Source organism: Callorhinus ursinus, unplaced genomic scaffold (genome assembly GCF_003265705.2).
Source record: "Callorhinus ursinus isolate GAN/ISIS: 27379988/994484 unplaced genomic scaffold, GSC_fseal_2.0 scaffold4, whole genome shotgun sequence".
Taxonomy (NCBI): Eukaryota; Metazoa; Chordata; class Mammalia; order Carnivora; family Otariidae; genus Callorhinus; species Callorhinus ursinus.
Genome location: NW_027397066.1, coordinates 114,046,712 through 114,059,928, shown reverse-complemented (window position 1 = coordinate 114,059,928; position 13,217 = coordinate 114,046,712). Strand labels below are relative to the sequence as shown.

The 13,217-nt window shown below is 37.8% G+C and overlaps 1 long non-coding RNA gene across 1 annotated transcript in view; it reads left to right on the top strand.

The window, feature by feature from the left end:
- LOC141372506 (uncharacterized) overlaps positions 1-11,937 on the top strand; it is an 86,127-nt gene extending 74,190 nt beyond the window's left edge. The window contains exon 4 of the long non-coding RNA XR_012377774.1: positions 10,008-11,937. This is a non-coding gene — a long non-coding RNA (uncharacterized lncRNA). The remainder of the gene's footprint in view (positions 1-10,007) is intronic.
- The last annotated feature ends 1,280 nt before the right edge of the window (positions 11,938-13,217 follow it).

Below are 13,217 nucleotides of genomic sequence, written 5' to 3'. Positions count from 1 at the left end.
GATTCTTTTAACAGCTCTGTGGACTTCAGCATCAACCAGGAGTGCTTAAACCACAAACATAAACTTCATTGTCCAGCCTTTAATGAAAATCGACTTATTATCCCTGCTGACTCCCTCTTTCCTTTAAAACAAGCACATCTGTTCTTTACTGTCGTTGGGATCCTCTGTCCCTTGGACCATTCTCTTTTTCCCAGTCCATGAGCCTCAAACTCTTCTCGTTTTCATGTCTTCTTAGCATAGGTCCCAAACCCTCAACTCCGTCTCTCCCTGAAAAGTACACATATATGTTCAATTGTGGATTAGTCTATCCCATGAAACGGACATTATAGAGGGCATTTTAAACCTCAGAAAAATGAATAAGTAACACTGCAAGGTTTTAGAATGTCTGTAATCAAGGAGAAACCACAGGTGATAAACAAATACATAGGAGAATTTGTTCTAGTTAAAAATGTAGTGCTTGGGGCACCTGGGTAGCTCAGTTGGTTAAGCATCTGCCTTCTGTGCAGGTCATGCTCCCGGGGTTCTGGGACCAAGCCCTGCATTGGGCTCCCTGCTGAGTGGGGAGTCTGTTTCTCCCTATCCCTCTGCCTCTCCCCCAGCTTGTGCTCTCTCTTTCTTGCTCACTCTCTCTCAAATAAATAAATAAAATCTTTTAAAGAAGTAGTGTTTAATATAAACAATAGTAAAATACTTTTTTTCAAAAAATGCATATTTAATGAGAAAATATATATATTTAATAAGAAAATGTATATTTAACAGGCAGTAGGCACTTATTGAGAGCAAAGAACCCTGCAGACTTTTGTATAATAACTGGGAATTTAAACTGGTTCTATATTTGGGAAAGTTTTGCAGTATCAAGATCCATTTAAATTTTTATATATTTGACTCAGAAATTCTATTTCTGAGAATATATACAAGGAAAAAGTCCTGAAATACCGTAAAAAATGCCCCAAATGCTTATAATAGTTTAATTTATTATCTACATTTCAACACTAAGACATTTTTACATAAATTAATTTGTCGGCATGTTATGGAATATTATAAAACTATTATAACTATTTTGACGTAGTTTTATAACACAGGAAAAATGCTTACACACATTTAAATGAAAATAAATTTTCTCTATAATTCTATCAGATTAAAACAAGTTTAAAATTTTCAAAGTAAAAATAAAATATTAACAATAATACTCTGAACAGCAAGAGAATGGGAGATCTGTATTTGATTCTTTGCGGTTTTTAATTCTCCTAATGAATTATAATTAATTTGTAGTTTGTTGTAGTTATCATGTGCTTGATTGTTTAGAATAAATCTTGGAAGTGGTATTCCTAGGAATGCTCAGATATTCTCTTTGCCACGTGAATGAAAAAAAAAATAAATCCAGCATGTTATGCACCTCCAGTTTTACCTTCAGTGTTATTTGTCCAGGAATCCCCAACTATTTCAAAGTATGTGTGGATATGGGGTATGGTGGGGGGAGGGGGTGTGGTCCTTCACTGTTCCTATCTCCTAAACATAAACACATAGATTCAAATGCATCTATTTGAGGACTGGGAAGGACTAGCCGCACAGTTGATTCCTTTGGTTCTGGCCACAGGGCCATCAGATTTCTGGGCAGGAGTTTATGGTGATGGAAAAGAGAAGGATTCCTTTACTCCAGTGTTAACTTTCTGTCAAGGGCATAATCGTTTGGTGTCAGAACTCATCCAGGCTCCTAATTCATTTCAGGTAACTTATTTATTATTATTATTTTTTTTATTTATAGGCATGGAAACAAGTTTAATTTTTATTATTTTATTTTAAGATTTTATTTATTTATTTGACAGAGAGAGACAGCGAGAGAGGGAACACAAGCAGGGGGAGTGGGAGAGGGAGACTTCAGCCACATTCATGTGCTGAAACAATTCTCATTGAACCAGTGGCTGTCTAACTGCCACAACCTCTGGTGTCTTCAGCTCTCCCTTTCCCCTTTAGCATGTCACCTTTTCCACCATTTCCTCCTTTTTGTCAGAACACCCCTCCTTATTGGCTCCACCGGTCCACCATTCTAACCCTCCCACCTTCTTTGTGGACCCTTCTTCTTTGACCCTTAATTGGAAGCTCATGCTCTTCTAGAGTCTATCTTGATTTCTTTTCTCACTTTTATCAACATGTGGGGTGATAACATTTACTTCAATAATTTAAACAATCCCTAGCTTTATCTGTGACAGTCCCAGGTAGTTTGCCATCCTGAATCCATCACACACTAACCAGTTGCCAAGTAGTAAAGGACATTACCTGGCATGTGAATCATAGGTCTTTCTTCTAATTTTCTTCTATTCTAATTTGTTTACACTTTCATAGGTCTAACTCCCAGCTCTTTGTCTTATCCTGTTGGTTTCTAGTGTTTTTGTATCATTGTTTTTGTCTCCTGAGCTGTATCATCTGGGTTCTCCAAATATATCTCTAACTTGGATTGTCTCTCTGATTTTCATTTCTTAGAGTCTCTCTCATGACATGCCTGCCTTGCAGTTTCCTCAGAACCTGATATACTAGCTCTTGTGAAATCTAGTCAAGTTCAAATGGGAGAAAGATTTCAGGAAATTTTTATATTTTCCCAGAGACCAAGAGTATATCTGTTACTGAAATAACTTGATGGACATTTTCCAGTCCATGAGGCATGGCACTAAAAAGAAAAACAGCATGCATACACTAGTGTATTTTTCTTAACTGTGGATAATCTGCTCTCCAGACTCACGGATCTCACCTCTCACAGCTGTGAAAGCCCACTTCTTCCAACAACGCCTTCCTTTGTGTGTTCCAGAGAAACACTGGGCAGTATAGTAAAAAGCCATTTGGGTTCCACGTGAAGTTGTATATTTTTGTGATTCAAGATGGGGTTCTACAGAAGAAATCAGAAAGGTCTCATTTCTTGTATCCTGCTGGCCAGAGATGAGGAGAGATGGATTAACTAGCTCATGCAAATTGGCTGTCCTTTTTGTGATGATTACAGACGTTTTCTAATCACTCTTCCAAGAAAGTGTCACAGCATGGCTTACCATGGTACAGGAAAATTTGCAATCCATTTTCTCCTATCAGGGGAAGATAAAGGTGGCTAGTATGCTACAGCACAAGACACTCTCATTTCTTCATCTCTAAAATGATCCACAATCAGAACAGGATTTGAAAGACTCTCAGCTAAGTGCTCACAATAAGCCAAGCTGTGCTCTGCAACCAACCAGAAGAATGAACAAAATGCATTTTAATATTTGCATGGGGATACAGATTGGAATCTGTGACTTCTCACTGTGATTATGCAAGTTGAATCCAGCACTGAAGGTGGAGCCAGGGAGTGGAGTGAAAGGTAGACAAGTAAATGGTGGAGCACAGCCATGACTTTTCTTGCCACTGAGCACAAATAAGAAGGGTAGCATAGTTTTCTTACAATGAAACCAACACCATTATTGTGGAAGCAAGGTTCATATGATATAAAGCCTGGTACTAAAGACACCATGTTCTGCCTTCCTCAAAAGCCCAAATACAGGGAGCCTCAAAAGCCATATAGAAGATGATTTCCCAAGTGAAATGTGGGTTCTTGCTGCCAGTTCCACTAAGCTTAGGTAGTACTGATCTCCAAACCTCCTGTCTTAGTTTGTTCGGGCTGTTGTAACAAAATACCATAAAGGAAATGACTCATAAACAACAAATGATTATTTCTTAAAGGTTAAGAGGCTAAGAAGTTCAAGATCATGGTGATAAAAGATTTGGTGTCTGGTTAGAATCCACTTCCTGTTTCGTAGACCACTATCTTTTCACTATAACCTCATTTGGTGGAAGGGACTAGGGAGCTCTATCGAGTTTCTTATAAGGGCACTGATCCCATTCATGAGGGCTGCATGTTCATGATCTAAGAACATCCTAAAGGTTCCACTTGCTTATACCATCACATTGGTCATTAGGATTTCAACATATGAATTTTGAGGGGACACAATCATCCAGTCCACAGTACTTCCAATAGTGAATCCTGGAGAACTGGACAGTGATGCTATTCTTGCATATGGGGCTACAATTTCAGTTGAGGCTCATACCAAAATAGGTGGACCAGACCAAGGGTGTTGACTTCCTTCTTTATAATACCATATATTACATATATAGGAGAATTCTGCTTGAATTCTGCTACGTTTCTTCTTAGCCTGTCCTGTGGGGAGGAAAAAAAGTTAATAATGATCCATTGACAGAGGTTCAGTAATGACTTTACTCTTTTGTATTGGGGTACACAATATAATGGGTGATAGTTATAATTTCCCAAATTGCACAGACCAGTGGTCCAAGCATGCTTGTTTTCCACAACAGCCACACCTGTAGATTAAGAGGTATTTCTGAAATGTGGATTTGAGCTCTGTGGCCACATTTGTCTGGCTATCCTAATCATAACTCAGCAAGCACTACAGACCATATATATGTATATGCTTACTTTTAGTGGAAGCTAAACGAGTTCTCATTCAAGGAAGTCTTTTGTATTATGTTTCTATGAAATTACCCTACCCTAGATCCTCTGAGTAATCCGATAGTACTTGAAATTAACCAGAGTAATCAGTTCTACATAAATGGCCAGCTACTAAATCTAGTAGCCCCTGTTCCTCTGTTCTCTTTACATCAGATTTACTCCTCAAGTTCACCTCCTTGGTGTAACTGTAAAATTATATGTCTGTACCAATATATCTGTCCTTTGATATGGCTATAAAATATTTTTTAAATCTAGATCTACTGCCACTAATTACTTTCAACCCTTGTTTTTCTCTCTCTTTTGGTCCTTAAAAATCAGTGAGAAATTAAAAAAATAATTTTCACTAAAATTATATAAAACTGAGATTTTCAGAAAAAGGAAACAAAATTAAAAGCATTGAGTACATATGCCAGACAATTTTACACATAATAATGGTTTTGAAATGAGAAAATGCTTTCAGTACAGGGATGTATGACTCAAGTCTGGTCAAATAATTAGCATATCCTTATCTAAACAAACATGAGAAGGGGCTGTCACAGGGTTTCTTTCTATTCTATCAATCATTCCTCCATGTTTATGTATATATTTTTATCTAAATTAAACTACATTTCAGTATAAATTGGTTGTTGTCAAAATACCACTTTTTTTTAAAACATATAATGTATTATTTGTTTCAGGGGTACAGGTCTGTGATTCATCAGTCTTACACAATGCACAGCGCTCACCATAGCACATACCCTCCCCAACGCCTGTCACCCAGGCACACCATCCGTCCCATCCCCTACGACTCCAGCAACCCTCAGTTTGTTTCCTGAGATTAAGAGTCTCTTATGGTTTGTCTCCCTCTCAGGCTTCATCTAGTTTCATTTATCCCTCCCTTCCCCTATGATCCTCTGCCTTGTTTCTCAAATTCCACATATCAGTGAGATCATATGATAATTGTCTTTCTCTGATTGACTTATTTTGCTTAACATAATACCCTCTAGTTCCATCCATGTCGTTGCAAAAGGCAAGATTTCATTTTTTGATGGCTACATAATATTCCATTTTTTAAAATCTCTTGAATAATGATTTGGAACTAAATTATCCATAATTATTTTCTATAATTGCTGTGCTTACAAGAACACACCCCAAAAACCTAAAGAACATTGGTACTGAGACTGTTTGAATGGGAACCCAGTTGGCTGGTATTTTGTTTTGGTTTGGTTTTGGTTTGGTTTTTGGTGGAGGATGCAAGAAGGGGGTTACTTAATGTTTTCCTAAGGATTCTTCATGGTAAGAACCCAAGCCAGTCAACTCCTGCTAAATCATAGCAAGCATATATGATGCTCATAATCCTAAACATAAATTCATTAGAAGGGAAACAACAATGCTGCCTTGAGCCAGTCAAAGGAAGTGATGCCATTGGTTTAACCACCTCACAGAACTTTCCCCAAATTTCAGTGCCACTGTGCATTATAAGATTATTCTGCAATAAAAACAAAACATGTTTTCCAGCTCCCTTTATTTTTTAAATACCTCCACACCTAAAAAGTAGTACTGCATAATAATTATAGCATGGGTTCTGAGGTTAGACCGCCTCGGTGCAAACCCATCTGTTTTCTTTTAATGTTTAGTACCTTGGTTAGTCTTCTTTTTTGTAAAATGGGAATAATAATAATAATTACTTCCTAGGGCTACTGTGATTAACTAAATGAGATGATCAATTTTAAGTGCTTTGAAAAGGGTCTATTTCAAGCTTTTTTGAAATAATTATTGATTATCCTCCTAACAGTTCTATTTAGTGAATATATCTTAGGTGACATGCAATGCTAGGTGTTATAGAGAGTTAGCAGTGGGTAATCATAGTAAGTTTAACCATAAAGAAAAATGGTAAATGAGGTTCTCAGAAATAAAATTCTTTTAGCATTCGGGTATTTTTCTTAAAATATATTTATCAATGTGAATTCCTATGACTATAAATGATATTAATGTCTGCCAATCCACTTCCAACAACTAAGTTTAGTTTAGTTTTTTTTTAAAGGCATTGTGGGAGTACTTAACAAACTTAAAAAACTCATGTAAGTCATACCACCATAGTCGCTGTTTAATGTGGCAAACGTGGCCTGCTTTTATCATAATATAATGCATTAAAATCCCTCATTTGATTAAACATAAGCGAGTGACAAAGCAGCTGGTTATGCAATATTCTAGAAAAGCTTAAAAGATCTGGAGAAGAAATGAGTTGCTAAATGTTGGGATTAAATCAAGATTTTCTTATCAAACATAATTACCTGCATATGGGAGTAGGTCAGTGGTCAGACTTGCTTGTCAGTACCTAACATTGAAAATAATCTTAGGGAAGTGAGAATCCCATATTTTAAACTCAGAATGAAGGAAAACTATGGAGATGGGACTAGGCCTTTCACAGCTGCATGGCTTAAAAAAATACAAACAAACAAAAAACCCAAACCTGTTATTTAACCTGTCTTGGGGTTAGTTTTCCGTAGGATAATTGTCAATCCTAGGATACATAGGTGGTATGGAAACCAAATGTGTTTGCAAGATACGTCCACCATGGTCACTGATGATTGAAAGCATGATCATGTTCACTTTGGCATTTACCATCCATAAAGTGAAAAATAACCCTTGTAATACAATTATTCCTGCAGCGACCTTATAACAATAGAGATGTTAAGTGGCTTGTGAAATTTAAAATATGATTCTCTTATGTTCAGTATTTGACACATACTATGTTAATTCTCTTTGACAGTATTCTTCCTTCTGATGAATATTTTATTTGCCACAGAAGTACCATGTATATTTTTAAAATTTACTCTTCACTTCAGAACCTACATGTGATGATTTTATTCAGAGAGCAACATTTAAAAAAATAATTTTATGTTTTGTGGTCACCGGGTGAAAGACCTGATGAGTACAGAATCTATCAAGAAAGAAGAAACTGTCTGACTTCTGTTTAGAGTGCTCTGGTAGGATTTATATTGAATTGGTATGTCCTCTTCTGATTAGCTTTATAATTTCTTCAGGATTTTCAACATGAAGGCAAACTTGGTTTCTTCATGTAGAAAATGGCATGGCATGCCAGAGCTAACATTCAATGATCCTATCTTTATAGGTAATATTGAGTAAAGGACAGGTGGGGCTAGGTAGGGAGAGATAAATAGGGGATTACAGGATCTGGTTCACAGAAATCCCAAAAATGCTGAGGTGCAAGGAAACCAGAGATAAGGGAACACTCCAGACCACCCTGCCCTAGGGGTGTGTGTGTGGGGGGGGGGTCTTTTTTTTATGACAGTCACCTGGGATCAACATAGTATAACCAGACCCTAAAAAGAAGTAAGCCATTAAAGATGTTATCACTAGCCCTTAATCAACGGTGCTGCCAGTAGACAAGTCAAAAAGATTTAAGTTCCTGGTTAGCTCGCTATAAAAGACCAACCTTAAAAGCCCTCAATAGCAACCCTGTCGGGACCCCTTTCACTCTTGAGAGCTTTTTCTGCATCTTCACTTAATAAAACTCTATCGCTTTACCTACTGTCCTTTGTCTGCAAGATTCATTCTTCAACTCCGTGAGACAAGAACCTCGCTCTCCTGCTTCAGTACATCATCATCAACAACAACAAAATAACACCAACAAATGTTTTAATTTGCGAATATTTCAGAGAGCTTTAATATGCACATGTTTCCATGCTCTGCCCCTTGCAAACTTATTAATAAGTTTATGTGGCATCCCTGAAGCAAAACTTTAAATTGTTTTGGCTATAAATTCAAAGTCCAACTTACTATTTTTTTTAAATCACATGGTGAGTTGAATTGGGTATCCCCACCCCAACAGATATGTTGGAATCCTGACCCTCAGAGAATGTGGTTTTATTTGGAGATAGGATCTTTATAGAAATAATCAAATTAAAATGAGGTTATTAGGGTCGTCCCTTATCCAGTATGACCGGTGTCCTTATAAAACAGGGAAATTTGGAGACACACAGAGGAAGAAAGCTGTGTGAATGATGAAGGCAGAAATGGGATGATGCTTCTATGAGCCGAAGATTGCCAGCAAACCATCAGAAACAAGGAGAGAGGCATGGAACAGATTCTTTTCACAGCCTTCAGAAAGATCTAAAGCTGCCAACATGTTAATTTTGGACTTCTTAGACTCCAGAACTGTGAGACGAGAAATTTCTGTTTGTTTAAGCCACCCATGGTACTTTTGTTAAGGCAGCTCGAGCGAATTAATATAAATAAAATGCTGAAAAGGAGAAAATACAGATGGACTAATTTTGTTGTTGATTTTTCTTTAACATAAACTACTTTGCTCCCACCAAGAATTTTGTTTCTTACCTCTCATTGATTAAAGTAAAAATTAATCAATGATTTGGGCCACTTCTGCTTTTACTTAACATTTCCTTCAGCACTGACTTTGTGGGATGGGGGAAGGAGTAACTCTTCTCTGGACCCTGTTGACACGTTCACTAACTGGAGCTTTTGATGATTAACGCCACTCATCAGGTTCGCTCCTTCCTGCTCATGTATCATAAAGATCTCCTGCAGCTCCCAGCAGTATCATACTAATTCAGTACGCTAGCAAAATTAGCAGCAGGAAACAAACCTTGGTAATTTTCTTCCTTTATAAATAGCATTGTTCATTCAGTAAAGGATAGCAGTTCCTGCTGTAATTGTTTTTGCACTGAAAAGTTACTTTCTTTCCATCAGTCTTAAAAATCAATCAAAATGAATGCACATACAATTAACCAGCCTACTGAGAAAGGGAACATTCCTTTTACTTTGGAAGTCTTCTGATTTCATCTCAGAGTGGGTCTATTGTGCAAGCATTTTTTTTTTTTAAGAAGCACAAAGTACATTTAATGTGCCTTGAAGTTGCTGTTGGAGAGAGTGGAAGAACAGACGGAGCCTGAATAAGCCTATGCCCTAATTTTTTATAGCAAAAAATCATTTTTTTCTCAACAAAACTGTTTTTTTTATACCATTTGAATGTGGAATTGGGAACTTGGTGGTTTCCAAAGGTGAATACAAAAATTGTAAACCAAAGGTTGTGTTATGTATAGAAGGCAAGTTTATAGAAATCATAATTTCTGAGTATGAAAGGGATTTTGTCTCAAGCATCCTCTGAAATAATACATCTTCCTCAAATCGACTAGAATTTTAATGGGCATAGACCACAGTAATTTACAAGTTTAGCAGTTTTTATAATGTTGCAATTGTGAAAAAAAAGAAAATCATCAAATGGTGATTTTCCATAATCTTAATTCCAAGTAAAGAAAATTGAAGTTACTCTCTAATAACAAAGGTAATAATAAGTAATCCAAAATAATTATTTAATACAAACAACAGAAAATTTTCAGAACCAAACACGGAAACACAACATTTTGATATGAGGGAGAAAATAAACGAGTCAACATGCATCGTTTTGTTTAATATTATACATAGAATTAAGAAACAGTATGTTGTATAATTTCACTGTATAGCGGAAGTCCGTCACGAACCTAAACTGAACTCTTTGCAGGGTTGCCAACATTTCTGGACTTCTGGAAGTGAACTGACGTGACTGAGCGGAGCTGCAAGCAAAAGAGATCGGAAGCCCAGTGGAAAGAAATCATCAAAATCTTGGGGAAAAAAACTCTCAACAGCGTTTGTCTTGCACATCTGCCTTGAATTGCAGAATTGTAGATCTCAAATTCTCCGGGTTTTATACATGCCAGCAGTACACCTTTGTTCTCCTCCTTGAATATATCATGCCCAGTCTCTTGTGGGCTCATGACAGACTTTCAGAATGAGACAAGGTTATAAATAAAAACTGAAGAATGCGTTTTTATTAAATTTCAGTAATATAGGTAGAGAAAATTTAGTATCGGCTTGAAACTCATATAACATAGTATAATTGCAGAATACAAGAGAAGTCTCTTTTGTATGTGTTGGCATAGAATACAACAGGGTATTCAAGACCAGGCAACAGTTCATTCTGATGGTTGTGGCAGCACTCTTATGCCCAAGGCACTGGGGTCATTCTCATTGTAGAACTTTCCGGTAATACTAGTGTCCCCAACAATGACAAGGGAGGCAGATCCTAGAAGCAAGTGTCACTGAACAGTTGAGTTAAAATTTGCTGAAAGCAGAGACAAATACTGACGGCAGTCTTCAAGTGCATACAGGGGCCAGTAGCCTTAATAAATGCTGTGGCCAAGAAAAGGGTGTTTGCATTATGAAATAAGTATTTCTCTTTTATACAATGATTTTAAAATTGCTGCATTTAATTGCATAATTTCCAATTTTCTGTAAGCTAACTTTAAAAAAATTTTTTAAATTTTTTTAGAGATTTTATTTATTTATGTGAGAGAGAGAGAGAGAGAGAAACAGCATGAGAGGGGAGAGGGTCAGAGGGAGAAGCAGGCTGCTTCCCCCTGAGCCGGGAGCCCGATGCGGGACTGGATCCCAGGACTCCGGGATCACGACCTGAACTGAAGGCTGTTGCTTAACCAACTGAGTTACCCAGGCGCCAAAAAAAAAAAAAACCTTTATTTTTTTAGAGCAGTTTTAGATTTACAACAAAATTGAGAGGAACAGATATTACCCATGTAACCCCTGCCCCCACACAAGCATAGGCTCCCCCATGATCAACCCCTTTCAGTGGTACAATTTTAGTAAGGATGAACCAGCACTGACACATCATAATCACTAAGTCCATAGTTCCTGATAGGGATTATCTTTGTGTAGTCCATTCTATGGGTTTGGGGAAATGCATAATGGCAGACACCCATCATTACAATATCAGTAAATACGGGTATTTTTACTTCCCTAAAAATCCTCTGTGCTCTGCCTGTTTATCTCTGCCCACTACCCCTCTGCCACCACCACTGATCTTTTTCTTGTGTCCATAGTTTTGCATTTTCCAGAATGCCATGTAGTTGGAATCATACAGTATTTTCAGATTGGCTTTTTTCACTTAGTCATATGCATTTAAGTTTCTTCATGTCTTTTCTTGGCTTGATAGGTCATTTCTTTCTTTTTCTGATAATATCTATTGTGTGGATGTGTCATACTTTATCCTGTTGTAGCTATTCACTTATTCACCTACTGAAGCATATCTATGGTGGCTTTCAAGTTTTGGCAGTTATCAATAAAGCGGATATAAACATCGATGTACAGGTTTTCGTGTGAGCATAAGTTTTCAGCTTCTTTTGGGAAATCAGTACCAAAGAGTGCAACTGCTGGATTGCTTGGTCAGAGTATGTTTACTTTTTTAAAATTTTATTTTTTAAAGATATTATTTTTTCCAGAGAGAGAGAGAGAGAACCACCCAGGTACCTTGAATATGTTTAGTTTTGTAAGAAATCGCCAAACTGTCTTCCAAAGTGGCTGTGTCATTTTGCCTTCCCACTCATTCTCATTCACAGCAATGAATGGGAATTCCCTATTGCTCCTTGCCAGCATTTGGTAATGTCAGTGTTCTGGATTTGGCTATTCTAATAGGTGTGTAGTGTATCTCACTGTTGTTTCAATTTGCATTTCCCTGATGACATATGATGTGGAGCATCTTTTCATATGCTTATTTGCCATGTGTGTATGTCTGTTAAGGTCTTTGGCTCATTTTTTTGTTGTTTGTTTTTTATTGCTGAGGGTTTTTTTTTAAAGATTTTATTTATTTGAGAGAGAGAGAGAGACAGAAAGAGCGAGAGAGAGCACAGCAGGAAGGAGAGGGAGAAGCAGGCTCCTCGCTGAGCAGAGAGCATGACGTGGGGCTCAATCCCAGGGCCCTGGGATCATCACCGCAACTGAAGGCAGACACTTAACCGACTGAGCCACCCAGGTGCCCTGTCTTATTGCTGAGTTTTAAGAGTTCTTTAGAATGTTAATTATACTTCCATTGAAAAAAAAAAGAGTTCCCTGTATATTGCACATAATAGTCCTTTATCAGATGTGTCTTTTTTAAATTTTAAATTTAAGTTCAATTTAATTAACATGTAGTGTATTATTAGTTTCAGAGGTAGAGTTTAGTGATTCATCGGTTTCATGTAACACCCAGTGTTCGTTACATCAAGTGCCCATCACCCAATTACCCCATTCCCCTGCCCACATCCCCTCCAGCAACCCTTAGTTTGTTCCCTATAGTTAAGAGTCTCTTATGGTTTGCTTCCCTTTATTTTGTCTTATTTTATTTTTCCTTCCCTTCCCTTATGTTCATCTGTTTTGTTTCTTAAATTCCACATATAAATGAAATCATATGGTATTTGTCTTTCTCTGACTTATTTCAATTAGCATAATACACTCGGGTTCCATCCACATTGTTGCAAATGACAAGATTTCATTCTTTTTGATGGCTAATATTCCAATATATATATATATATTTCATCCTCTTTCCAGCCCTACCCCTCCCTGCCCCCGTTTCAGCGCGGCGCCTGGCCGCAGTCTGACAGGGACAGGTCAGAGCCAAGATGGCGGCCACGGCCGGGGAGGACTCGCTGTACCCTATCACGGTGTTGATAGACTAGCTTCACAACGAGGATGTGCAGCTTCGTTTCAACAGCATCAAGAAACTGTCGACCATCGGGGCGCCTGGGTGGCTCAGTCTGCTAAGCGGCTGCCTTCGGCTCAGGTCATGATACCAGGGTCCTGGGATTGAGCCCCGCATCGGGCTCCCCGCTCAGCGGAAAGCCTGCTTCTCCCTCTCCTACTCCCCCTGCTTGTGTTCCTGCTCTCCTTGTCTCTCTCTCGGTAA